This window comes from Ursus arctos, unplaced genomic scaffold, assembly GCF_023065955.2.
Source record: "Ursus arctos isolate Adak ecotype North America unplaced genomic scaffold, UrsArc2.0 scaffold_25, whole genome shotgun sequence".
NCBI classification, from domain to species: Eukaryota; Metazoa; Chordata; class Mammalia; order Carnivora; family Ursidae; genus Ursus; species Ursus arctos.
The window spans coordinates 17015216-17041883 of record NW_026622930.1 but is presented as its reverse complement, the minus strand read 5'-3'; the positions used below and the strand labels follow the sequence as shown (position 1 = coordinate 17041883).

The window sequence follows — 26668 nt, the reverse complement described above, 5'->3', positions numbered from 1 at the left end:
ATACTTTTCATTATTATAAAATTTAATGAATTTTATATCATTGATATTTTTGTGTCAGTTTTGAATTCTTCAGTTGTTGAATTCTGTCAACAATTTCAGAGAAGAAACCACATTTTGGGCAAAGGAATTGAGTTCCTTTTTTTAATATACACCCTGTACACATATAGAATACTTTCTCATATTCTGAGGAAGAATGTAGAATTTCTGTGCTAGTTGATTGTACAATTTATTGTTTTGTTATTTCATTATTTATGGGTTTTTTTTGAAAATTATTGTTACTTAACCACACAGGAAAATAAAGAGAGTGATAATAGGAACAGTCATGTACCCATCCACTACCTTTGTCTGATATTAAAATTATTCTACTATTGCTTCGGATCATTTATTTATTAAAAAAATTACAAATATAGTTGAAGCCTTCATGCCTCTTACCATCACACTGGTCTCTTTTCCTTTCTCACATATTTGCTATGTTCACATGAATCAATAAACACTATACAGTGCTGCTTTACATGTTTTAAATTTATACATAAATGGTTTCAAATTCTATGACTCATTCTGCGTCTTGCTTTTTTGTACTCAGTATAACTTTGGCGAAATGTCCCTACGTTGTTTTCATTCATTCATTCTCAGTACACTTTGATATTCTATCATATAAATATATCAATTTACAAATATATAAGAATTTAAGTTTTACTTTTGAATGTTGATAAACATTTAAGTCGTTTTACATTTTGGGGGATCATAAAATCTTCTTCATTGAACATTCTATTAATATCTTATATCATATAATAGAATTCCTTGATCATAAATATCCAGGTTGTTTTTTTTTTTTTTAAAGATTTTATTTATTTATTTGACAGAGATAGAGACAGCCAGTGAGAGAGGGAACACAAGCAGGGGGAGTGGGAGAGGAAGAAGCAGGTTCCCAGTGGAGGAGCCTGATGTGGGGCTCGATCCCACAACGCCAGGATCACGCCCTGAGCCGAAGGCAGACGCTTAACCGCTGTGCCACCCAGGCGCTCCCATAAATATCCAGGTTTTGAATCTTTAGACTGAAGATGCAATTTTCATTTGTAGCTCTACTAGATATTACCAAATTGCTCTGCAAAATGTTTGCACAAATTTTAATTATCACCAGTTAAACATGAGAGTTCTCCTTTCTACGTCCTTTCTATTTCCTATCATAAAACATTTAAATGTTTGTCTCTGTTAGGAACCGAGACAGTGTCATTCTGGCTTGAATTTCCATTTCTCTGATTTCTCTTGTATTTAAGCTTCTTTTCATTAATTTTTTATCAGTCTGGATAAAAAAATTTTCATTTTTTCATTTTCATTTTTTTAAAAAAATGTTCATTTTTTTCCTTATTAGTTCAAGCCCTCTTACATGCTGACTGGTAATTGTTAGCTTGTTATATTTTCTGCAGCAATTTTGTATTTTGTGTTCCTTAATATAAGATATAAATTTCTTTTCTGAAAAAGATTTATCTAGTTATTTAAGAGAGAGAGTGTGTGTGAGGGGGGGAGGGCAGAGGGAGAGGGAGAGAGAAACTTCAGCGGACTCTGCGCTCAGCACAGAGCTAAACGCAAAACTCAATCTCGTGACCCTGAGATCACGACCTTGAGATCGTGACCTGAGCCTAAACCAAGAGTCGGTCACTTAATCGACTGAGCCAACCAGGAAACCCCAAGACTATAAAATTTCTAAGTACTAATTTAGCTACCTCTCTCAATTTTTAGTGTGTAAGTTCAATTTAATATTCAGCTCTCAATTTTCCCAATTCAATTGATCTTCTTTTATCCATAAACTATTTGGAATGTCTCCAATTTTTTTGTTTGTTTTATAGATAGATATTTATAATGACTTACTCCTCACTATCTTCACTTAACTCAGAGAATATGGCTTGAAAAGTATCCTTTCCCTGGTATTTGTTGTGATTTGTTTTATAGCTTAGTAAAATTTGGTCACTGCTTGAAACAAGTGTTTTTTCCCTAATTGTTGTTTGCAGAATTCTGTGTAACTACATTAGAGTGAGCTAAGATTACTTCATTTTTACCTACCTGTTCTATCAGTTATTGGGGTGATGTGTTAAATGATTGTGCTTGTATCCGTTTCTGTCAATTGTGTCATATTTTGACTCTGTTGTTAAATGGGTAGATTTTAGAATTGTTCCGTGATTTTGGTAAGCTCTTCCTTTTATAAATATGTATGACCCCCTTAATTTCTCAGAGGGACATTTTACTTTATTGCCTTAAACTCTGTTTTGTTGTTAGTATAGTTACAGCAGCTTTATTTTGGCTGATGTTTTCTTGTTGGTGGTGTGATTTTTTTTTTCTCTTATTTTTAGCCTTTCTGTCTTCTTATGCTTAAACTGTCTTTTATGAGGAGCATTTTTTCTTCCCCCTCAACTGATTTGGAAGATGCATGTTCTATTTTTATTTCTTTTAAGTGGTTTCCTGACAATCTCAGCACGCCTATTTCACTTAAAGTCCAAGTTAATCCATACTTTCTTATTTCTCCTGAATAATAAGAGGAATTTCAAACATGTTACTGCCCTTCATTACCTGCCTGCTTACGTATGCTTTCCCACCAGGCCTGGGAGCTCACGTATATATATACGTACATCTGAAAAAGATTTCTATATTCAATAGGCTCTTCAAAACAATACCAAGAAAATCATCTTGATTAGCTCAGTCTCCTTAAATGAGCTGTTTATAAGTAAAGCAATGAACAAAGAACATCAAATATTTCTTAGACATGAAGCAAAATAAAAAGTATTATTAGGAGTATGTTTAACGTTGCTGAAGATTCTTTCACAAACATATTATTTGAAGTCAATTAGAATTCTGTTTTTAATGACCTTATTAGCTCAGAAGATGTTTTAATGATTCATGCTGATATACGATGGGAGAATCTTTAAATAACACACTGTTAGATGCTCTCATATGTGGGAGCATCTACACTAAGGAACAACGGCTTTTCTTTTTTTTAAATTATTTTTTATTTAAATTTAATTAGCCAACATATAGTACATCATTAGTTTCAGATGTAGTGTTCAGTAATTTATCAGTTGCATATAACACCCAGTACTCATCACATCATATTTTCTCCTTAATATCCATCACCCAGTTACCCTATCCCTTCACCCATCTCCCCTCCAGAACCCTCAGTTTGTTTCCCAGAGTCAAGAGTCTCTCATGGTTTGTCTCCCTGTCTGATTTCTTCCCATTCAGTTTTCCCTCCTTTCCCTTGTGATCTTCTGTGCTGTTTCTTATATTCCACATATGAGTGTAACCATATGATAATTGTCTTTCTCTGATTGACTTATTTCACTCAGCATAAAACCCTCCAGTTCCACCCACATCGATGTAAACTAAATGGCAAGTATTCATCCTTTCTGATGGCTGAGTAACATTCCATTGTGTGTGTGTGTGTGTATATATATATATATATATATATATATATACACACATTCCATTGTGTGTGTATATACATATATATGTGTGTATATACACACACACACATATACATATATATACATATACAAATATATACACACACATACATATATACATATATAATATATATATACATACACATATACATATATATATACACACATCTTTTTTTTCTTGTTCTTGTTCTTCTTGTTCTTGTTCTTTTTAAGATTTATTTATTTATTTATTTGAGAGAGAGAGAGCATCAGCAGGGGAAGCGGCAAGCAGAGGGAGAAGCAGACTACCCGCTGAGTAGAGAGAGCCTGACACGGGGTTCGACCCCAAGACCCCGGGATCATGACTTGAGCAGAAGGCAGATGCTTAACCTACTGAGCCACCCAGGTGCCCCACCACATCTTCTTTATCCATTCATCTGTTGATGGACATCTCAGCTCTATAGTGAACTAAAGGGGCACCTGCACCTCAATGTTCATAGAGCAACTGTTTTTTTAACTGGTTGGGAAAGATTTAATTTCCTGACATGCTTCCATTTCATTGAAGAATCCCCAAGATAGCAAGTTTTCTTTTAGAAGCAATGTACATTTGTTACTACAGAAAATATTTTCTGAGAATTTCCTTCTTGCTGTGTTTTTCATCAGATAAGCAAACAAAAAAGACATCTTGATTTTTAGACTAAAAATCCCCTAAGAAAATATAAAACTTTTACACAATTGAAAAAGAGATTGTGTCTTTTATTAGGTGACAGCTTAAACATAATTTTCCTCTATTAGTGAACCAATTGCAAAATCTGAACCTTTGGCTTTTTGTTCGTGTTAAGTAATATCAAATTAAGTTGCTCAAAATGAGTATATAGCTAAACTAATAAGTATAAAAACACTTTCAGTGATTTACAAAAGCTTAGAAGTCATCAGTGAATTTGCTTTATTTGAACAGTTTCTGTTTTACAAATTTCCCCCACTCTTTTTAGTCAAGGAAAGAAAAGCGATCTAAGTATTTTTCAGTCATTAAGCGACATAATAACACCCTAAAATCATTTAACTCTGAGTTGTGGAACTTTCATCCCTTTGATTTGGTCTGCTTGAGGAATGTCGTATTCCATGCTGTGAATAGAAATCTCCTTTAACCACATGAGAATAATTAAGAGAAAGTCCAGGTTTGAACCCAAGTCAGTTAATACACAATGGCTGGGATAATGGCCATTACCTTCATCAAGGAAGGCAGCAAATAAGTTCCAGACGTTTACAATGACGCGTCGGAACTCAAAACACATTTAAACAAAAACAAACACAAACAAATAAATCCCCCCAAAATATGTTCAACTGGTGATCCAGGCGAGCGTTTGTATAATTAGGCTGAAGATATTACCAGAGTCACACACACAAATGCAGTGTGTTAAGCAAAGTTGAGGGAAAAAATTTAAAAAGCAACCCTACGCACGAAATAGTTTTTCTAAGGAACAGATGTAACTTGGAACAGTACCAGCTTGGTCATCCCAGATGACAAATCTTCTGGTGGCATCAATAGAGTGCCATTTGGCTAGTCATGCCTGGGTGAAGAATCTCCGGACGTTCTATGTTGAGTCACTAAGAATGCTCCATTAAGTCATTTAAACCAAACTTCCTAGCCAGTGATCTCCAGAATCTCAATTTAACTGTATCTTTTAGAGATTTAAGGGAACTCTCTGGCCAAGCTAAAACTGCTTCTGCGAGGGGACCTATTAGTATTCTTCACAGTGCTACTCAAACTCACTGCCTTTTCCTAGAGGCACATGAAAGAAACTCAGATCCAAGTATACTGTATTCCCCTCACCAAAGCCACCTTGGAGAGACGCTGCCCTGCGATTTGGAGACGTGGATTCTATTAAGAGCTCAGCCACAGAGTTACTTTGATTGACTCACTTAACCTTCGTGCTCTTCTACTCCTGGCCTGTGTTGCGGGGCCATTTTGAGAATAAGTCCATGTGCATGAACCCTTCTCTGCGTGCTGCTATTCGAGAGACATCAACAGGATGAAGCTGAGCAGCAGACTAAGAAATGAATGAAGAAAACAGAAAAGTGATGCCGATTTTTCTTGTAAAGCGAATTACAAAGAAACAGTACCTTTGTTTTTCATGATACTAAGAATATGTGATTTTAAAATTTTATCGCTTCTCTCATATCGATGTTATTTTTTACACGAACTGATTGAGTGTCATTTATCTTGTATTTCAAAGTCCTTTGATGACAGTCAGAATAATTTCACCTAACGCAAGAGACATTAAAATAAAAGCTGGGTAACAAAAGCACCTTGACATTTGTGTTTGTACCAAATATTGACCAGTTGAGTTTCTGGTAGAGTGACTGAAATAGAGACCAGCCTTTTTGTTTGTGATCTTTCTGTGAATAATAGGATAGATTTGAGACAGCTATGAAAGGCCATGTGTTGATTTATAAATAACTTTATGTAATCGTAATTTATGTTAATTGTGGAAAATCTCAAAAACACGTGAAGTATAAAATAAAAATTACCCATAATCTCATCAGCCAGAGCTACTTAATGTGGTCATTTTCATATATGTGTGTATAGTCTTCTTTAAAAAATAAAATTGGAATAATCCAATTTAGACAGATTTGAATCCTATTTGAGCAATTTATATTTATAAAATTACTTTTTGAACATAATATTCCATCTTATTGATGTACTAACATTTATTTAATCAGTGGTCCAATGAAGGATACTCAGAATAATTTTTTTTAGTATTATACTTAAGGTAACATGAACGTCTTCAGGCTTGTACACTTCGAGTAACTGGGAAAATTAGGCAAAGGTATGAATACTTTTAAGCTTTTTTTTTCATGTAATCACCTTCTTTGAACAGTTTGTACCAATCTACAGATTTACCTGAAGTGTATAGACTACCCCCATTTTACTCTAGCCTCACCAACACGCTGTGAATGTAACAAGGTTGGCGATGTTGCTGACGTCTTCTTGGTAAAATCATAAAACAGACTTCAACCAGATGTTGAAATAACACCTGGCTATTAGCAACAGTTAAACAAATTGAAGAAGCGTCTTTAAACTCAATCCTGAAAGCTCTTCCTCAACATTTGAAAAGCTTTAGGCAACAGAAGAAGAAAGAATGCATTAATTTAAACCTAGGGGTCCATATGCTGTCTACAAATCAGACCCATTAGCTTTGCTTCCCTTATGGTTTGGTTATCACGAGGAAACCATCTTTGCTGCCAAGGAGAGATAAAAGTGTACGTTAAAAATACATTGCACCTTATCTCACGGAAGCAGGTGAAGAGGCTTTCATTCTTTAAGCAGACTGACTCTACTTTTTTGTTGCATGTGTTTAACGAGAACTCGACATAAATGCTAGCAACGTGCAATCTGAGCGCGCTGTTCCAGGAGCGGTCTGCCATCTGCTTGGGCTAAATGAAACTGCCCAGCCCTGCCTCCCCGCCCTTGAAACTTGACTATTGGAATTTAATTACATGATTATATGATTAAATCAAAGAGATTGAAAGGTTAAAGCTAATGTCCCTAGAGGTGAAGCAGGCCCCAGGCTTCTGAAACAGCTGACATGGGGGAGAAAGGTCCCTCCTGGCATGTTGGAGAAAGAAAGGTAATGAGCTTTTCTGGGGGTGACACTGATTTTGTTTTATTAGATGTGGTGCTGATTGGGAAAGAATTTTAAGTTCTCAAGTCCAGGAAATGGATTTAAAAGCTTTTTTTCTTTTCTTTTTCTTCTTCTTTTTCGTAAGTCAAAGTGCTCAAGCAATTTTTTCCCCCTTGATTTAGCTCTTTGATTCCTTTTGCTCTCTTGGAGGAATTTTGAGAGTCTGGAACATATTGTCTGAAAGTTAAGGAATTAGGAAGGCAAAGGGAATCTGGGACTTATTTTCAATAGATGTGTTGTCTCAGTCTTACCTCCAACCACTCAGTGCAGTGCTGGTGTCAGCTTCAAGGTAGATATTCTCTAATGGACTTTGACTTTGATAGTGAAATTCAGCGTTCTTTTCAGAGGAGACGCATCAAAAAGCAGCCAATGAGGAGAGCTACCAGGTGCAAGCAGTCACCTGGGTTTTACAGCAAACTATGGTACAGAGCACACATAGCACGAGTTACAGATCCTAGTCTCAGGAGACTAGGATGTGTACTAGGGAGCAAAACCTGACTCTATCACTTACTGGCATTGCCAAATTACTTAACCCTTTCTTGACTTGATTTTCTCATCTGGAAAACGGACTAATAGTAACACTTACCTCATGGAACTGTTAATCAGGGTTAAACTGGCTCCTTACTGCCAGGTACCTAGAATGGGGACATTGTAAAAATGAGTTCTTACTGATATTAGATCAAATGAGGGGGATTCCTGACTTCCTTTTCACTTGACTTTTCACATACTTCCAAAATACTCCTTTCAGAGAGATCTACATGTGATACTGCTGTGTTTCATTGATAAATTCTTCTATATACGCAGTGTGCTGTGAGAATTATCACATGGGTTTATGATGGTACCATACGACCTCATGGCTGGAATTGTTGGCATCATTCTGATGATGAAAATATTTTGGCCAGGAGAAGAGTAATAGAAATGGAGACTGTGTTACTCAGAGGACTTTCAGATCCTCAGTAGCAAAGCTCATCTCTCATCCCATCTCGTACCTCCCTCAGCTCAACTTCTTTGCATCCTGTTACCATGAAGCCTTTGGCACTTGTTACTTTTGTTTGTGAAAAGCTTATTCATAAAGGATAGGGCAATGTGCCGCTTGCACCTGGCAAGCAGCGTTATTACCGAATCAACAGTTACTTGTGGAGATTTAGGAGAGAGACAAGGTCTGACATGCAAATCAGCTCTTGCTAAGTGACTGCGGAGATCAGGGGAAAGATGGACTTTAAATGCAGAATGACACAGTCATGGCAGGCGTGGGTGAGGATACTCTAGTAGTAAGTATGGTGAGTAGTGGAAACATCAACTTACTCTTTTTTCTATAGGTTTTGTTCCTGTAATGATAATAAGACTTGCCTGCATTTTCATACCTCAAAAGGAATGCCACCTGGTTTGTACTCAGCTCTTTAATCTCAAAGCCCTCATTCTTGACCAGGATACGATATTGCACTGGGCAGGGCAACACAAGTGTCATAATAATAATTATACCAACATTTATGGAATTTTTCTATGGACCGGGTTCTTCTAAAGCACTTTAAGTGCATCCTCACTTCAAAAACACATTGAGGTGAATGTGATAATTAGCTCTACTTTATAGATGAAGAAACTAAAATTTCTCAGATTCAGGCCCTGTAAGTCAAAACTAATCCTCTTCTTAATTGTATCATATTAAGTTCAGTCTAGGGCTTGGGAGAAAAACAAATAAGTACATGTGTGAAGCATTAAGAAGCAATATGATATGAAGAAAAGAGTTGACATGTAAGGATCTGGAAAGCCAAGTTCAAGGCTCTGATCTGCCACAACTCTCTGTATCAACTTGGATAAAGCAGATAAACATTCTATACGATGATAGAATTAAATGAATTACTCTTACACATTCTTCCAGATGACCATTCTGAATATAAATATCAAATAATTGCTACAGATCATAAAAGTAAAGGTGATTAAAAGGAGAGAGGCCTCATCCTGAAGGGTATGGACTACATCTAATATTCACACTTTATTCATTTTCTTTTAATTTTCAACCCATTTTGCAATAAGTTTCTTTTATTCCAAACACATGGTCTCCACTGACTTTCCATTTATTATTTTTAATTTTTTTAACTAGTATTATATCAGTTAAAGGATCTTTTTGTGCCACAAAATTTAATTCATTGAGATTCTGATGGAAAAAACTATGGGATCTTTCACTGGAAAAGTACACTAATGCACAAAAATACATATCTGCATATGGTCTCAGATGATCCACAGTGCCAAATACTGCGTGGTGCTCAAGAAGAGGGGGCAAAGGAAAGTCCTTTGAATTTGGCGAGAAGGACTTTGTAAATCTCACTGTTAAAGGTTGGACAAAACTCAGTTTAGACATGAGTATAGAGGGAAGAATTTAAGTCAATGAATGCATTGGAAGCATGTGGGATTTCTTTCTGAAAATAGGAGTATATAAACAAGCAGTGTTAATCCTGGAAACATTAGAAATGATCTTATTCAAAGTTTTTATTTTACAAATCAGAAAGTTATCTATAAGAATGGAAAACAAACTTTGATATTGTAAAATTACTTGGCTAGTTTCTATTTTCCCCTCCCCCTGACCCAAAATAATGCCAGGGGCAGAGGAAGTTATCAACATCCGATATGTGTTATAAATGATTTCTTTTTAAGTATGTATGCGGGATTTCCATTTCTTTCCATTTTCATTTCCCAAAGAGAAGAGTCTTGCAATCTGTCTTGGCTTGAATTTCGTGCTTCTGTGAATTTGTAGGTGTAATGGAGATCAGAGAGCTAGGTGGCATCTTGCTGTGCACAGAGGAGAAAGAAATGGTAAGATAAGGAGATAAGCAAAGTGATAAATAGTGTGAGTGACAAACACATGCTGACTACTGCTCTTTTTGCCCTGGCTCCAATCAGAGGTGACATCCCCTGCTACTTCCTTTTACCATTTTTCTACCAGTGCCAGGGACGGGCAGTATCAAGTGGACCCATATGAATGTTGCTTTAATCACCGAATGAATGACTATGAGCAAGTTGCTGAGTGACTCCAGACCTCATTTCCTCATCATCTGCAAGTTTGTGAATAGGTTTGTGTAGATCTCAGGATAATTCCTAGCATGGAGCAAATATTCAACAGTGGTGATTTTTACTGTGATCACATATCAAAATATTTCCTAGGAAAATCTCTGCTGGTGGTAGAGTACTTGTTCAAAGCAAAAACAAACAAACAAACAAAGGCCAAAAAAATAGGAAAGAAAAATTGTTATACAAATTCATAATGAGCATTCAGTTTTCTATTTTGGAAAAAAAAAAAGAGTAAAAAGGATATCCTCTAGGTGTCCTCTATCAGTGCTACGAGAAGCTCACGTGCACATGATGATGTGTGTGTAGATAGATAGATGATAGATAGATAGATAGATAGATAGATAGATAGATAGATATCTCCATCTCTACCTATCTATCTAGTTAGAAATATTTACTGAAAGGTATTGGCTTCCATGGTTATGGAGGCTGAGAAGTCCCGAGATCTACAGTCAGCAAGCTGGAGACCCAGGAGAGCCAATGCTGTAGACCCAGTCCAAGTCAAAAGACCTGAGAACCAGGAGAGCTGATGGTGTGAATTTCAGCGCAAATGCCAGTAGAATTGAGACCCAGCAAGAGCCGGTGTTTCGGTTCAAGTCTGAAAGGAAGAAAACAACCAATGCCCCAGCCCAACAGTAAGACAGGAGGAGTTCAGCTTTTTGCTTTATTCAGATCCTCAATTGATTGGATGAGGTCCACCCATATTAAGGAGAATAATCTACTCTACTCAGTTAATCTCTTCCAGAAATACCTCACTGATATATTCATAAAAATGTTTGGCCAAATGTCTGGGTGCCTCGTGTTTCAGTCAACTTGACGTATAAATTCATTATCACACTGTAGAATTGTAGATGCTCAGAATTTGAGAAAGATGGAATTTGTCTGATGCTGTTTAAGTTGGGTGTTCCTTGTGACTTATTTTTCATAATCAGAAGCCTGCTACAAGGATAGAGCAAAATGGCAAGGACTACAGTCCCCAAATTCTGGGCAAACCAAAATAGGTAAGACTCATTCTTGACTATGAAGTCAGACACAGTCTATGGAGCTTTGCTTTTCCTAAACCTGATCACGATAATCAACACGGGTCAGATTCCCTTGTCCCACCCATTGGAGTTATAACAGTAAACACTCATCCTGAAATTTGGCTTTGCTTTTCTTGAACAAGAACATAAGATCAAATTCCATAGACAAAGTGGAATGTGATCATGAGAGATGTAATGTTCCAGGCAGAAAGTCTATCCTAATGACTCTAAAGTTTCACCTACATTCACCAGAAAATCCACCAGTATCATCCCCAAACATAACTATGCACATCCCTTACCTTACTTATGCCCCATCATTGCCTCCAACAGCCCTTAAAAGAGCCGTGCCAGCCATTTTGAAATCTGGCTGTTCTCATGAAAAAAAAAAAAAAAAAAAAAGAGTACCTTGGTTTCCGTGAACCAGTCAACTTTAAGCATACTTTATGAGCACAACAGAAAACAGATGTCAACACCTAACACAAATGTGGCTCTTGGTTTAATTTGATAAACTGGCCACTGGACAATCCATCTCACAGAATCTACTTAGAGTACTTATCAAATTGTAATAAATGTGATTTAAGAAGAGCTTTGAATGCAGTTAAATGAACACCTTTGACATGATAGGTTTCGTAGTCTATTTTCTGTCACCAGTAATATCTAGTAAACTCCTTGTCTCTTTTCCTTATAGAGCCCTTACTTCAACAGTAGAGTTTTTATTTGTTTCTTTCCTTTCTTGGCAGGCAGAAGAGTTGTGATATCCAGGGTACCAAGGCTTCAGCTCTGGTTTGTCATCTGGCGATGCTATCACATCTCATTTTTAAAAGAGAAAATTGCACTGGTGCCCACAGGCCATAGAAATGTCAAAACTACTAAAGAGTTTGATCTTCCCGATAGTTTGGGAAAGCTCGCTGAAAATCCCGTGGATGTAACAAAAGAGCAGGGGAGAGAGAAGAGAGAAAGAGAAAGGGAAAAAGTAAAGCAGTATTCATTTCCCGTAAACCGATGCAGCAATCAACTTTGCAATTACCGAGATCCATTTCACTGGACCTTATAACTGGAAATGAAATGAGTGAGAAATGAGAATCTCTAATGAAGGCTCGGGTCCCCACCCATTGCGTTATCATCACATTCCACCAATTCCAACATTCACTCGCCAGCTTTGTAATTGGCAGCTTATTTTCTCACAGCTCGCCAAGCGATTCCCATTCATTTACATTATTGCCGTTTAACACGCAGACAAGGAGAAATACGGTTTCAGATCTGATGGGCTCGGCATTTTTTTGGTCTAGTTGAGTTTGTTTTGCTGCCTAAAACAAATGTCTCTGGAGCTCTGTTTAATTTAGCATGTCAAACTGCTTCCTTCAAAAGCGATTTGGAAATGCTTTATATATACGATAGACACAAAAAGCCAGAAAAAATGGAGTGGGGCGTGATGTTTAAATGAGGAACCATGAAAACACAAGCAGGGCTGCCTATCAACGCGGATGAAATTTCCATTGTTGTTAGATGAACACTGTGCGTTCCCGAATTGAAACCAACGGAAGAGAGGGGCATGAGGCGTTTCAAAATTATGAGCTATAAAGACATTCGCTCTGAAGCATTTCTTTTTCCTCCTCTTCTTTTAATTTTTATTGTTTTTAACTGTAACCCCATAGCGGCAACTCAGGATTTGAGTAGGGACCCATTTTCCAGAGGTCTTGAGCTCTTGGAGCTTCCATTGTTGTATACTCTCGATACTAGATTCTACCAGATACTTGCAATGATTTTCTCCCGTCCTGGGGGCTGCCTTTTCACTCTCCTGATAATGGCTTTTGATGCACAAATGTTTTTAATTTTGATAAAGCCCACCTTTCCTTTTTTCGCTTTCCCGTTGCTCATACAACTCGATGAGCAGGTCTCACACAGGGCCCAGTGCCCAGTGCACTAGGATATTCTAAAAATGTTCTTTAAAAATGGAATCTGCCTGCACTTCCCAGGAAGGAATGCTGTCTAATATTGAAGTCATGGAGATACAGGCTGACAATTTCTTATCACCAATTTCAAAATCTGAGAAGCAATTTGAGATGGAAAGTTTATAATTCAGTTGTGAGCAAAACCTGTCCTAAACTGTCCTGAAGCAAGACATAGTCTTTATTTACCCCACTTAGTGGGACTGTTTGTCCATTTTGCTTTAAAGTATTACTATGCTTAAAAATGAGATGTGATCCCAGACTCCACTGACTCTAATAATTAGCATATACACCGAATTACTCTTTTTTGCCCTGGGATGCCAATAAGCTTCTTTTTTTTTTTTAAAGGTGTCCCATGTAATGATTTAATATACAAATAAACAGTGAAATGACTACCATAATCAAGTTAATATATCCATCCCCTCACATAGTTTCATTTGTGTGTCTGTGTGTGTGTGTGTTTGCATGAGAATACTTGAGTCTATTCTCTTAGCAAATGTCAGCTGAATTACTTTTGAAAAATCTAAAATATTCTGAATTTTGAAGAGCTTCTGAAAAGGCCTATGAGCCTGCAATGGTAATGACAACTGACAAGGGCGTAAGGCCAGGGTGCCTGGGTTTCTCAGTCAGTCTAGTGTCTGACTCAGGCTCAGGTCCTGCTCTCAGGGTCTTGACTGAACCACGGTGGTGGGCTCCCTGCTCAGCAGAGAGGCTGTTTGTTCTTCTGCCCTGCCCCTTGCTCATGCTCTCTCTCGCTCGCTCGCTCTCAAATAAATAAACAAAATCTAAAAAAAGAAAGGGTGTGTGTGTGTAATGCTTTTTACTTTCTAATGGGCTTTCCTGTATTATCTCACTTGAACCTCACCAAATATTTTTATAGAGGGTGTTAGATTTATTTTGCAAGTAAAAACACTGATGCTCAGAGAGATGAAGTGTGTTAAAGAAAACCAGAGCAGCACAGAAGTTAAAGCAGTGAAGATACAATTTTTTTTTTTTTAAGCTACTACAATAAGGGAAAACAGACCCCAGTATTAACGGATTAAAATACAGCACGGGCCAGTGGGAATTATGGCCAAGGAGTTAAGACCTGGGGTAGGGGGTGGGGGGAAGTGTCAGTGAGTTCGAAATTACTAGGGTAATCTTCAGGGTAAGGTGTATTCTTGCTGAAGGTACGTCAGTGTGAGCAGATACCAAGGGGGAGAGGTGAGGAATTTGGTGAGCTATTGAGGGTGATCAGATATTCAGAGCTATGCAGGATTCTTGGCTAAAACTGGATTCTTCAAGGAAGAATATGGAACCCCAAATTTGAGGCCTAGCCAGAAAGAGAGCTTAAAAGTGCCTGACTAAAGTTTGGTCAAGGAGAGAGTCTTTGTCAAATGACTTTCCCAAAACTGATGAAATGTCAGAACCGAGAGGTTAGATCTCATGTGTTCTTGTCTCCAAATTCCAATGGGTAGCATAGTTTCTATTTCTCAAGCATACAGAACAAGATTTACTAAACAAGTTGTCCCCTATGCAAAGTTTAGTCAACATTGTGTCTATGGGATGTTAGAAAAAAGCAGGCAATTCATTGAGAAAGGAAGCAAGAGCAAGAGTGAGAGACAGGCAGAGAGAGTTAGTCTATGCCAGACACCCTCTGGATGTGACAGACAGTTGTAATTTTCTGTTACTCCATGCCTGGAAACCTGAAGTCAGGGAGTGGGGTTGACAGAACCAAGAAGACAAACAAGATTGCCCATGGAGCCTGCTCTAGACTTCTCTTTACTGGGACACTTCCTAACAAATATATAGAAGAGGAATATTAGCTTGATGAGATTTTAGGGGCACAGAAAATTTTGGGACCCTTTTCCCTGACTTTTTTACCTGTCAGCTCACCTAGGCATTCTTACAGGTTTAACCGGTTTTATTCCTGATTTGTCAAGGGATGATAATCCATACCAAGAGGGACACATGAAAGTGTTTTCATCTCCAAACCTTAGTGTGAATAATATTTTTTATATTCTTCTCCAAAAGCATAAGGACTCTGAATTTGAGATGCAGAAGGGAAAGGGGCATCAAAGAACCCTGAAACTGCTCTTAAAATTTTGGGAGTTCCAGTTTATGTACTTTCTTACAGGATGTTACTTGCTGTGTGTCCTTGGAGAAGAGTTGTTAACCTCTTTGAGCCTTAATTTTCTTTTTTTCTGGGGTAGCTATAAATTTGGCTCTCAATATTTGTAAGGCTCCATACTGTTGGCAAATATTTCAGAAGCTAAGAACTCACATTGTACACCCGCCATTTGGGAAGAGGGTGCCACTGGAAGGTAGCCATAGTGGTTGAATAGTTGTTTCAATAATCCTGAGCTTGTTTCTAGTGTAGATTTGGGAGTGGTGAAGAAATTTTTTTTTTTTTTTACTTTACTTATTATTGTTTTTTAAGGAGGGAGAGAGAGAGAATGGGCTTGGGAGGGGCCAAGGGAGAAGGAGAGAGAGAATCTTAAGCAGGCTCTCTATGCCCAGGGTGGAGACCAACCATGGGGCTCCATCTCATGACCTTAAGATCATGACCTGAGATGAAATCAAGAGTTGGATGCTTAACCAACTGAGCTACCCAGGTGCCCCATGAAGAGATTTTTTTAAGCGAAGACCCATGATTGTGCTTGACTTCATGCAATCAGTCCACGGTAGGGATTGGCGGGGGGCACCACTCTGAATCATCCCCTGACCCCTCTTTCTACTTCTACATCTGCTTGCACAAAAGAACAGGACAATTTACTACCATCCAGAATTTAGAAGAAATTGTTCTGTTAAAAAAAAAAAGTTTATAATTCTTCCAAGTTACTAATAGCTTAGATCTCAAGTATGTGGATAGGTGGTAGGACAAGAGGGTGGGGTGTGGAATAAAACCTGAGTAGAACCTTGCTTATTTTGTTTGATTCAAGCAAAATAAGCAGTTCTCATAGGCACATAACCAATCTTTGATATAAATCCCTTTCCTTTGGCACTCGATTGAGATACATAAGGGATGTACAATGCGTGCATTGCAGGGGCTCAAGTCAGCTAATCCCCACACACACCCTAGCCTTTTTTTTTTTTTTTTTTAACAAAAACATCCTTACTACCAAGGTCAGGAGTATCAGTTACCAGCTAAAAAAAAAATTTTTTTTCAGGAACTAATTCTGCTGAAACTAATCTTGTCATATTAAGGTATGTAGGTTAAGTAATGTTTAAGAAATTTCCCAACTTGTATTACTTATAGGGTGTCGAGATAGTAATTCTTACAACAGCAAACAACAACACACTTTTTTTTCTTCTTTGGCTCTTATGATTCCATTATTTGTAGTGGCCCCACCACCCTGATGTGGACTCATTTTTTCTTTCCCTTGGGCTGTTAAGCCAGGACAGGAAGTATTTTGTGATGGGCAGGATAGATTTCCAGAACTCCCTGGTGCTTCTAAATCTCCTATTTTGGCTGGGGGAAATTACCCAGTGCAATTTGTAATATCAGACAGCAGTGTAAGGAGAGGCTAAATGTCAGGGCTGGGGAAGCAGAATGATGAGGGATAAATGCCATTGCCTAAAGCAGGGCTGAAGACGATCTCATTAATCTTTCATTTTATGGGCACTGGTTTTTAAGACAGACAACAGAGACACAAATAGAAGAGGTGTGCTCTGAGCAGCTTATGGGACAAAACCTTCCCACACTGACCTAGTTGGAATGTTACATGGCCCTGCTAATGCCAGCATTTAAAGGATTCTGATGTTCTTGGTGTTGCCTTAAATGTCTCATTAGAAGAATATAGATGAACATGGCTTGAATCTCCCTGGAAAACATTCACAGTTTGTGGGCCATTGGAGAATTTGGAGGGTTTTGTTTTTTAAACAAATCAAACTTGTTTTAGATCATGGCAATTAAGAACTCATGGGAGCATAGCATTTTCTATTATGATTGTTGCTGATTAAATCTGGACCCCAATGGTTCAATGCCATAATTGCTATGTCAAAGCCCATCTACATCTGGGTAAACAATTTCCCATTAAGTCAGGTTAGGTCACAGTCAAATTTTTATCATTTCACTTATCTCACGTGACTGGCTCTGAATAACATTTCCTGATCCTGGATTTGCAAGTTAAATTGTTTCTTTACGTATTTATTGAAGTAGTGTGGTGGACTAGGTATTGTAGTAGAGTGGTCGAGAGAGATCCTCTCCCTCTCCATCTGTGCCTCTCCTCACTTGCTCTCTCTCTTTCTCTCTCTCAAATAAATAAATCATCTCTAAAAAAAAAAGAGATGGAAAATATATTTGAAAATCCACAACACCAAAACTACATGGCATAATTTACATTTTTCCCAGGATATCAGAAATCACTTCATAATTTTATAATTTATCAGAATTATTGTTATGAATAGAAGTTTTCAGTGCATTAGAGGCAGGCGAAGGGGTCAATTATATACTTATGAAAATGTGGGATACGCGATACTCTCATATGATCTTCTAAGTGACTAATCACACAATTCTCACAGCAGACAATCTGATCGTTGGGTAGTTTATGCACTTGAGAGGCACAATGTGTGAAAGAACTTACGTATCTTCAACTATGACAGAACATATTTTTTTTTATTATTTTCATGTAACTGGGCTATTTGAATGTTAGTGCATTCCAGATTTTATTTTAGTTTTTGAAGATTTATTGTATTTATTTTACAGGCAGAGAGAGTGAATGACTGGAGGAGGGACAGAGGGAGAGAATCTTCAAGCAGAATCCCTGCTGAGCCGGACTCTGGGTTCGATCTCATGACCCTGAGATCATGACCTGAGCCAAAACTAAGAGTCAGACATTCAACCAACTAAACTGCCCAGGCCCCCTATTTTCCATCCTTTTTTTTAAAGGTTTTAGGTATTTTTTTTTTTAAAGATTTTTTATTTATTTATTTGACAGAGATAGACAGCCAGCGAGAGAGGGAACACAAGCACGGGGAGTGGAAGAGGAAGAAGCAGGCTCCCAGGGGAGGAGCCCGATGTGGGACTCGATCCTGGAACGCCGGGATCACGCCTTGAGCCGAAGGCAGCCGCCTAAGGACTGCGCTACCCAAGCGCCCCAGGTTTTAGGTTTTGATATTATTTCTGTACTACTAAAAAGCAAAGACCATGTCTTCACAAACTTGACTTTTCCTATGCATTGCATAGAGTAAGTGATATGAGTATACACGTGTCAAATTATATTTAATGCTGTAATCTTGTTTACTAGAATAGCTGATTAAACGACACACATTATTTTCTAACTCTGCTAGGGAATTGGGTTTCATGTGATCAGTTGTGACCACTAATTTTTTCATAAACTTTTTTAACTTTCATTTTGAAATAGTATCAAATTTTAAAAAGCTTCAATAATAGTACAACAAATTCCCATATATCATCTCTCCAGCTTTCAAAAATGATGACATCTTTACATAATTATAATTTTTTAAAGATTTTATTTATTTATTTGAGAGAGAGAGAGCAGAGAGAGAGAGAGGGAGCAAGCACCAAGTGGTGAGGAGGGGCAGAGGGAGAGGGAGTGGGAGAACCAGGCTTCCCGCTGAGAAGGGAGCCTGACACGGGGCTCAATCCCAGGACCCTGGGATCATGACCTACGTCAAAGGCAGACACTTAACAGACTGAGCTACCCAGATGCCCCCATAACTACAGTTTTATAATAATCAAAACTGGGAAGTTCACAATGATATAGTACTATAAAGTAATCAATAGGCCTGCAAAAATTTTACCAATTGTTCAACTAATGTATTCTTTTCTGGTCCAAGATTCAATCCATAATCCCACATTGCAATCAACAATCATGTCTCTTTAATTTCCCTCAAATTGGGATGGTTCTTTGTCTTTCATGACCTATCCTTTTAAAGAAAACTGTACATTACTTTGTAAAATGTCTCTTCTTTTTGGTTTATCTGATGTTTCCTCACAATCAAATTTAGGTTCATATTTTTGGCAAGAAGACCAAAAAAGTGTTATGCCCTTTCCACTGCATTATATCAGGAAGTTCATGTTGTTGCTAAGTCTCATTACTGGTCTTGTTAATTTTGATCCCTTTGAAGTCTGACTGCAAGAGACCAAACTTGAGATCACTCTGCTTTATTGCAACTAAACCAACTTCAGTTCCCAACTTCACATTCAAACTTTAATTCTGGAAGCAGTTGTTGAGATAATGGTTTATGAGTTTTACTTGGAAACAAGATTGTCATTATCTTTTGAACTCCATGATTTAGTCTCTGGAAACCAAAACATAGGTCTAAATTTTTTGTGTAAGTTAAAGAAATCAGCACATGCAAGTTCGGTCTCTCTCATTGGTTTCCTTCCCTGTCTTGCTACAGTTGGGCAAAACCCACCAAGATAACAGGACTCTGCTATCCACTGTCTATTCTTTATTAGAAATGGAGCAATATGGATCACATTCCCCTCCAAAAAAACATTTAACATATACTTTCAATTCTTCCATTTTCAGTCCTTTAGTATAATAGTCAACCAAATACTTTCCCCCGCCCCCGTAGGGAATGATCTCTTGCTGACCCTTACTTCCCTTTAATTGTTGAAGGACATTATAAGGTCAGTATATGTAAAGAGAATAAGACCAACAGCCCAGTTTTTAGTGACAGGAATGCAGGAGAGACAAAAACAAAAATGTGTAAGAGCTACCGGAAAAATTACTGAGAGTGTAACTGTATGTCTCTGTGGTGGGGAAGATCAGTGAAACAAGGGGTGCCTGGGTGTCTCAGTCAGTTAAGTATCCACCTTCAGCTCAGGTCATGATCCCAGGGTCCTGGGATCCAGCCCTGCATTGGCTCCCTGCTCAGCAGGAAGCCTGCTTCTCCCTTTACCCCTCCCCCCACTCATGAGCTCACACACACTCTCTCCCTCTCTTTTGCAAAAGATTAGTGGAAGACTCATCCCTCTCTAAATCAGAAATTCAGTTGGAAATGGGAAGAAGGACCAACGCAACACAAATGGTAATGAGCCAAATATGGAAACGCATGTAAAATCAAACTGTCCATGTCCATCATCATATAAAAGCTGTGCTACCAAGAGGTCCAGCAGGTTGACATGCCGCTTACATGAACTGAAACAGAGCTGATGAGACTCTTTTAGTGAGACGATCTGATCCCTCTGGCTGTCTTATCATTAAAAGCAAAGAAGGCTATTGCTATGTGATGATCCAAGTATATGGGTTATCACAGCAGAAAGTATTAAAAAATGTGTGGTTGTCATTTGTGGTTCCATGCGTTCATAGACTCAAACAGGATCTAGTCCTGATGAAACATGGTAAATATGCAATTTGGAACATTAAAGCACAACTATCTATAGTTTCTCTATTCTGGAAAAGATTATGAAATCAGAGGGGAGAGGTCTTCTTATTAGTAACTCTAGGATTCAGATAATTGGGAACCTTGGACTCACCACCACCATATAGAACAGAACTGGTCACTCATTCCCAACCTCTAGTCCCAGGTGGAGAAGCAGTTGATATCCCTGCATTCCTTGACGCACAGATGTCTGGGTGACAGAATGAAAGAGGTTGAGTCCAAATGCTCTAGATTATCAGGGATCTCAGCTGTTCTCACTGTTCTCTTTTAAGCTCAGTCAGTCTTAGCTTTTTACATCAACAGTGAATGTTCACTTGACAAAATACATTCATAACTACTCTATATTCCATCTCTCCTGACAACACCATTCAATTATTAACCTGTCTTTTCTGAAAATGATGCCATAGAATTAAGTTCATGAGCTGCTTTCCCTGCTGCATTTTTTAAGTTTTTAAATAACAAAAACCACCTCTGTAGTTATTTAATACTTCCAGAAAGGGGTACATTTTTTAGCTACTTCATGATTAACTATTGAAATGTGTAAGCCTAGGAATTTAACAGGTCTGCAAAAACCGAACACCTTCTAAATCTGACTTCCATTTGATAAATTAGAGGACCATTGAACTCTTATTATAACTGCCTGTTGCTTAAAAGATCATACTGAAATACCAAAGAGAAGTAAACAGATCCAGTGAGAGGCATTTCTGTGGCTGGCTGCTTGGGTTTGTTCTGTGTAAAATGCACCTTTTTATTTAAATTAGACAAATCGTAGGGTTTCCTGCCTAATGAGGCTGGTGGTTTGGAAGTGTCACCTCCATTCTTTATCAGATAATCATAATTAGGGTGAATGAACCAACCAGGGGAGTGGGAAGTAAGTCAAAAAGTGTATTGAATGGAAACAAAAAAGACCTCCAACAAGCAGACCACCAGGGCGCAATCAGGGGGAAACATCTATGGTGCAAACACACAGCCCGGGAAAGGCTGCTGGGCACCGATGATGTGACTGCTGAATTATAGAGCAAGTTTGAATCCTGACTCTCCAGATTGCTTACCCAGTTCTTTTTAAATTACGTCCACTCTCTCAGTACTCAGGTGTTTTTTTCTCTCTCTTTTACTCTTTATCAAAGCAGCCCGTGATAGATTTAAATTGCATTAGTCCTTATATTTGCTTGTGGTATTTTTCTCTCCAGTCTGAGAAGGCTTTCAACAACATTGGCATTTCTCTGCCCTAGCACACACACAGATACAAACACCTTCTGAATCCCTACATGTACTCCTTTGGATGTATTGCAGAATCTGTATCAGATGGTAATAATTGCTATCAGGCCCCTCTAAAATTCTGTTTTTATAAAGTTTCAGGATTGCTAAGTGTCTTTTTCTTTAAGAAAGATTCCTGAGGGAAATTTCTAGGCCAAGCCAAGACCAAGACCTGAACTTTGATTAAATACAAAGGGCATGGTAGTTATTACAGGAATGGATGAGGTCAAGGCCAAGTTATTTTTCAAAATGGTGGAAAGACAGAAGAGAATCATGTAATTAATTTGAAGGAAACATGGAAGTAGATTTTGGAAACCTGGTGGCTCAAGAAAATCTGTTCAGCAAGTTTAGTGACTATTAGACATTGGAATGATTGCACTTTTATATATTATCAGGCCTCATTTTCCACAAATTCTGATTCAATAAGTCAAAGGTGAGGCATAAAGATCTGGATGTTTTAGATGTTCAGATGATTCTGATTTTGATTCTGAGTCACGTTGTACTAATATATTCACTGTACTAATACATAATTGAACTCTTTTTGTGGCAAGGGACATAAACTCATCTCAAATTTATTTAACCCAAAGCAGCAATATTGGTGGAATGTATTGATTCAAGTGGTCGAAATGTTCAAGAGCACATCTTTAGGGTTAAGATGAAGGTGGACCCAGGTGCTGAAAGGAAATCATCTGGAAACTTTTTCTGTCTTCTGGCTTTGCTTTCATACTTGCTGGCTTCATTCTCAGGCAGACTTCAACTAAAAATAGTATTAATATGGTACTAATAGATCTGGCTCAAAGTATACTAGCTTAGCAAACCTCTTAGGAAGATGACTTCTATTTTAAATTAGTTCAACAAATTTACTTGGGTTTAATTATATTGAATTAATTTATTAAATTGATTAAATTAATTTATGGAATTAATTTGGTCTACTGAAATAAACGTAGTGGGAAAAAGTATGGAACATACTAATTAACTACCTTTGTCTCTCCCCCTTGGATTTTCAGATGAGGTCTTTACACACAAACCAATGGATTGAAGATGAATCAGGGTTAGAATGTGGGGTTGGATTTCTAAAAGGAAAGCTGGATCCTACTCTCAGAAGAGGAAATGAATGCTAAGAAACAGTAAATAATTTATGTCCACTACACATGGATTCAGATAAAACAAACAGACTCCTGGACCAGAATTCAATGAATCTAGGTAATGGCCAGCAATTCAGCAAGAAGTTAGCTTACGGAGTGGCGGTCCTTTATTGTAGAGTAAGAATGTGTTTCTTTACACAGAATGTGTACTCTCTGCTTTGAAGAAACACAAGGGTCTAGGAGTGTGTTTGACAGGTTCTGGGAAAGCTGAATTCAATAGGTACTGGAAGCTATTCTCACAGCAAGGGCAAAGTTTTTTGAGGGAATCTGATGGATGGGTGTAGAACTCTGAATGCAAATACTTCAGCAACAGACTATTAAAGAATTTAGTTACACTGGGGCGCCTGGGTGACACAGTCCATTAAGTGACCAACTCTTGGTTTTGGCTCAGGTCATGATCTCAAGGTCATGAGATTGAATTCTGAGTTGGACTCCGTGCTTGGTGTGGAGTCTGTTTGGGATTCTCTCCCTCCCTCTCCCTCCACCTCTCCCCTGCTCTCTCTCTCTCTCTCTTAACTATATAAATAAATCTTAAAAAAAAAGAATTTAGTTATAGAAAATGATTCCTTAAGCTGATTTACCTCTAATCAGAAACTCTGAGAAAGTTCAAAGGTTTATACAGTGTGTTGGTTCCAAAATAGTTTTTACTTCAATATTGTTCAGGAAAGTTAGGAAAGGATATACCAAAAATGTTTGATAAATGAAAAAGACCATAATAATCTGTGATTAAAAGTTATAGGTTGACGTGAAAGGTAACATATACATTGTTGGTTTGTTTATTACCTGTCAATTTAAGGTTTTTGACGTTCAGCACATGTAACATGGTATTAACCTATGCATATATACACACACATAATATATATAAAACATATATATAAATATATATGAGTAAATAAATTATATATACTTTTTATTTTAGTAAAATGAATAAAACTTAAAATTTACCATTTCAATCATGTTAAATGTATAGTTTAGTGGCATCAAGTATATTCACATTGTTGTACAACTATTATCACTATATGAAAAACTTCATCATTATCACAAAATAAAACTCTGTATCCATTAGACAATAACTCCCCATTCCTCCCTGGTAGCCACTGGTAACCACTGGTCAACTTTCTGTCTCTATAAATTTGACTACTTTAGATACTGAAGTTAAGTTGAATCATGTAGACTTTGTATTTTTGTGGCTGGCTTATTTCACTTAGCATAATGTCTTCAAGTTTCAACCATATATAGCATGTAGCAGAATGCCTTTCTTTTTTTTTTTTTTTTTCTTTTTTTTTTTTTTTTTTGAGAGAGAGAGAGTAGGAGTGGAGTGGGGGGACTGGGGAGGGACAGAGGGAGAAGGAGAGAGACAATCTTAATCAGGCTCTACACCCATCTTGGAGCCTGACTCAGGGCTCAATCTCACAACCCTGAGCCAGAACCATGAGTCAGTCACTTAACTGACTGAGCCACCCAAGTGTCTCATATCTTTCCTTTTTTAAGGCTGAATAATATTCTATTGTAAGAATATACTACATTTCTAAAAAATCCATTCATCCATCAGCAGAGCAGACATTTCAGGCTGTTTCCATCTTTTGGCTATTGTGATAATGCTGCTACGAACATGGGTGCTATATATATATATATATATATATATATATATATATATATGAAAAAGGGACGTCTGCAAATGTATGGTTTTTGGTTGGTAAATATCAAACTTTTGTATTTTGGATTATAAATGTCATTAACATAAAAATCTTATAACTTACAAAATGATTTTCCTTTAACACAAGTGAGTGCTCGCTTTGGCAGCACATGTGCTAAACTGGAAAGATACAGAGAAGATTAACATGTTCCCTGCACAAGGATGACACGCAAATTCATGAAGTGCTCCATTATTTAAAAAAAAACAAAACAGAACACAAATGCAGGTAGAAAGCCTAAAGAAATTAACTGTGGAAGTTTGTAGACTTTCAGTAAGCATGGCTAGACTTTAAGGGACTGTTGTGTAAATAACACTAGGCTGTGTTACCCATCATTGCTCCCCGCGGGTGATACCACCTATGGTACTTGGAGGAAGTGTAGGTAGCATCTGGACAAACATCTTAGTTCCGTGGTTATATATACATTTTTTGTGTATTGTGAAAACATGTCACTAGTGCATGAAACATGAGACAACCTTAGAATAATGTCTTGTTAAAACACACACAAAACAGTGAGTCTGAAATACAAAATTTTTTCAGAAAAGTAGTAAGTGGATATGGCAAAAATTGTTAAAGTAATGACTGAAATTTTGGTAATTTATCATGTACTTAGGAAGAAATAATGGAAAATAAGCCTATTACCAGGAAGAAAGATAAAAGTCAATTAAGTTTGCATTTGTATGCATAGAAATGACAGAATAAGCGGTCATAACACATTAGAAAGAACTAATGAAGCACTTATTAAATGCATGTACATACAAAAGACATATAAAAAGGAAGAATTTGACTGGAGTTTGAACTAAGACTTGAAAGAAGTGATAGAAAGAAATTTTTGCCTCATTGTTCACAGTGCTAATGTCTGATTCTCTTCCTGCCAAAATGAGCTTAAAGAGAATGGAATGATTTTCACATTAAGTCCTTTTAGCAGATGCACCGGTTTTCTTGCTCATGGTCAGTTTCAAACCCCAAATGTTACACTGACCATGTTAATGCTGCATTTGTCAGATCTAAGAACAATTAAGTTAGCTCTTAGCAGAGAATTATTATTGTTTTCTATTCAAAACTGTTTTTACATGACATCTAAACTCTAGAGGTGGATTGTAAAATTCAGTTCAAATTACTTGATCTTTTCTCTGTCGAAGGTTAAATAGAAAGGTAATAGACAGGTTCTCGTAGATTATCTCCAAAGTAACTAATGAATCAAATAGGTTTTTTTTTTTTTTTGGTATTTTGATGTTTGACCATTTCCTAAAACTTACCTATGATGAAACTTGCTTATTTCACATCTTTTTTTTTTCTATTACAAAACAAGCATCAACATAGTAAAGGTTGAAAAGTAGGGTATTTTGATAAGAAATGAAGTCATTCATTTTTAGGGAAACAATTTAAAAACATCAGTTCTTAATCTCAGAAGGCCATATAATCATGATGCTACAGTCTTAAAGATTTGAGTTGAGAGCATTGCACAGGCATATCTGAATGTGTTTCAAACGGGCACTTCTTAATTATCTTCCCACAAATTATAGGAACCAGCAAACTAGAACACTACATGGAAAAGGACTTCACCTGAAACTTCGGAATCCCACAGTTCCACCAGTTTTAGATCCAAAGAAAGTGCTTAATAAAACTTAAATTTTTGTAGATGATTGAAAATATATGCCCATTTGAATGAAAGTCACCTAAAATTTCTAATTTGACCTTAAAAATAAATACCCAAAAATTGTTAAGGAAAAGCTAGCTGCCTTTTGAAAGTTAAAACTTACGTTTTGTAAGCACAAAATTAAAGGCAGAAAATTTTAAGTATTTTTAGAGTTTATGTCAAAGATATAAAAGTATTTGGAGTTTATGGGAAAATGTATTAAATCTGAGAATACAGCACCCTTTTTCTGGATTTCTTGGTCTTTTTCTTTCTCTTTTTCTCTCTCTTGCCATAACTGCATCCATCAAAATATATCCTAGATCATTAAATTTTATTGCACTTCCTAGATTGTGGAGTACTTCTGATTTTTGACATATTAACTTCAAATTTAGATATTACAAGGTCAAAGCTGATTCTTCTTTAAGAAAAACAGACTAATTTTAT

The 26668-nt window shown here is 37.2% G+C and overlaps 1 non-coding gene across 1 annotated transcript; it reads left to right on the top strand.

Annotated features, from left to right (window-relative positions):
* The first annotated feature begins 24678 nt into the window (after positions 1-24678).
* On the top strand, positions 24679-24784 carry LOC113267417 (U6 spliceosomal RNA). The gene has a single exon (XR_003320771.2). It is a non-coding gene; the product is annotated as a U6 spliceosomal RNA (small nuclear RNA).
* The last annotated feature ends 1884 nt before the right edge of the window (positions 24785-26668 follow it).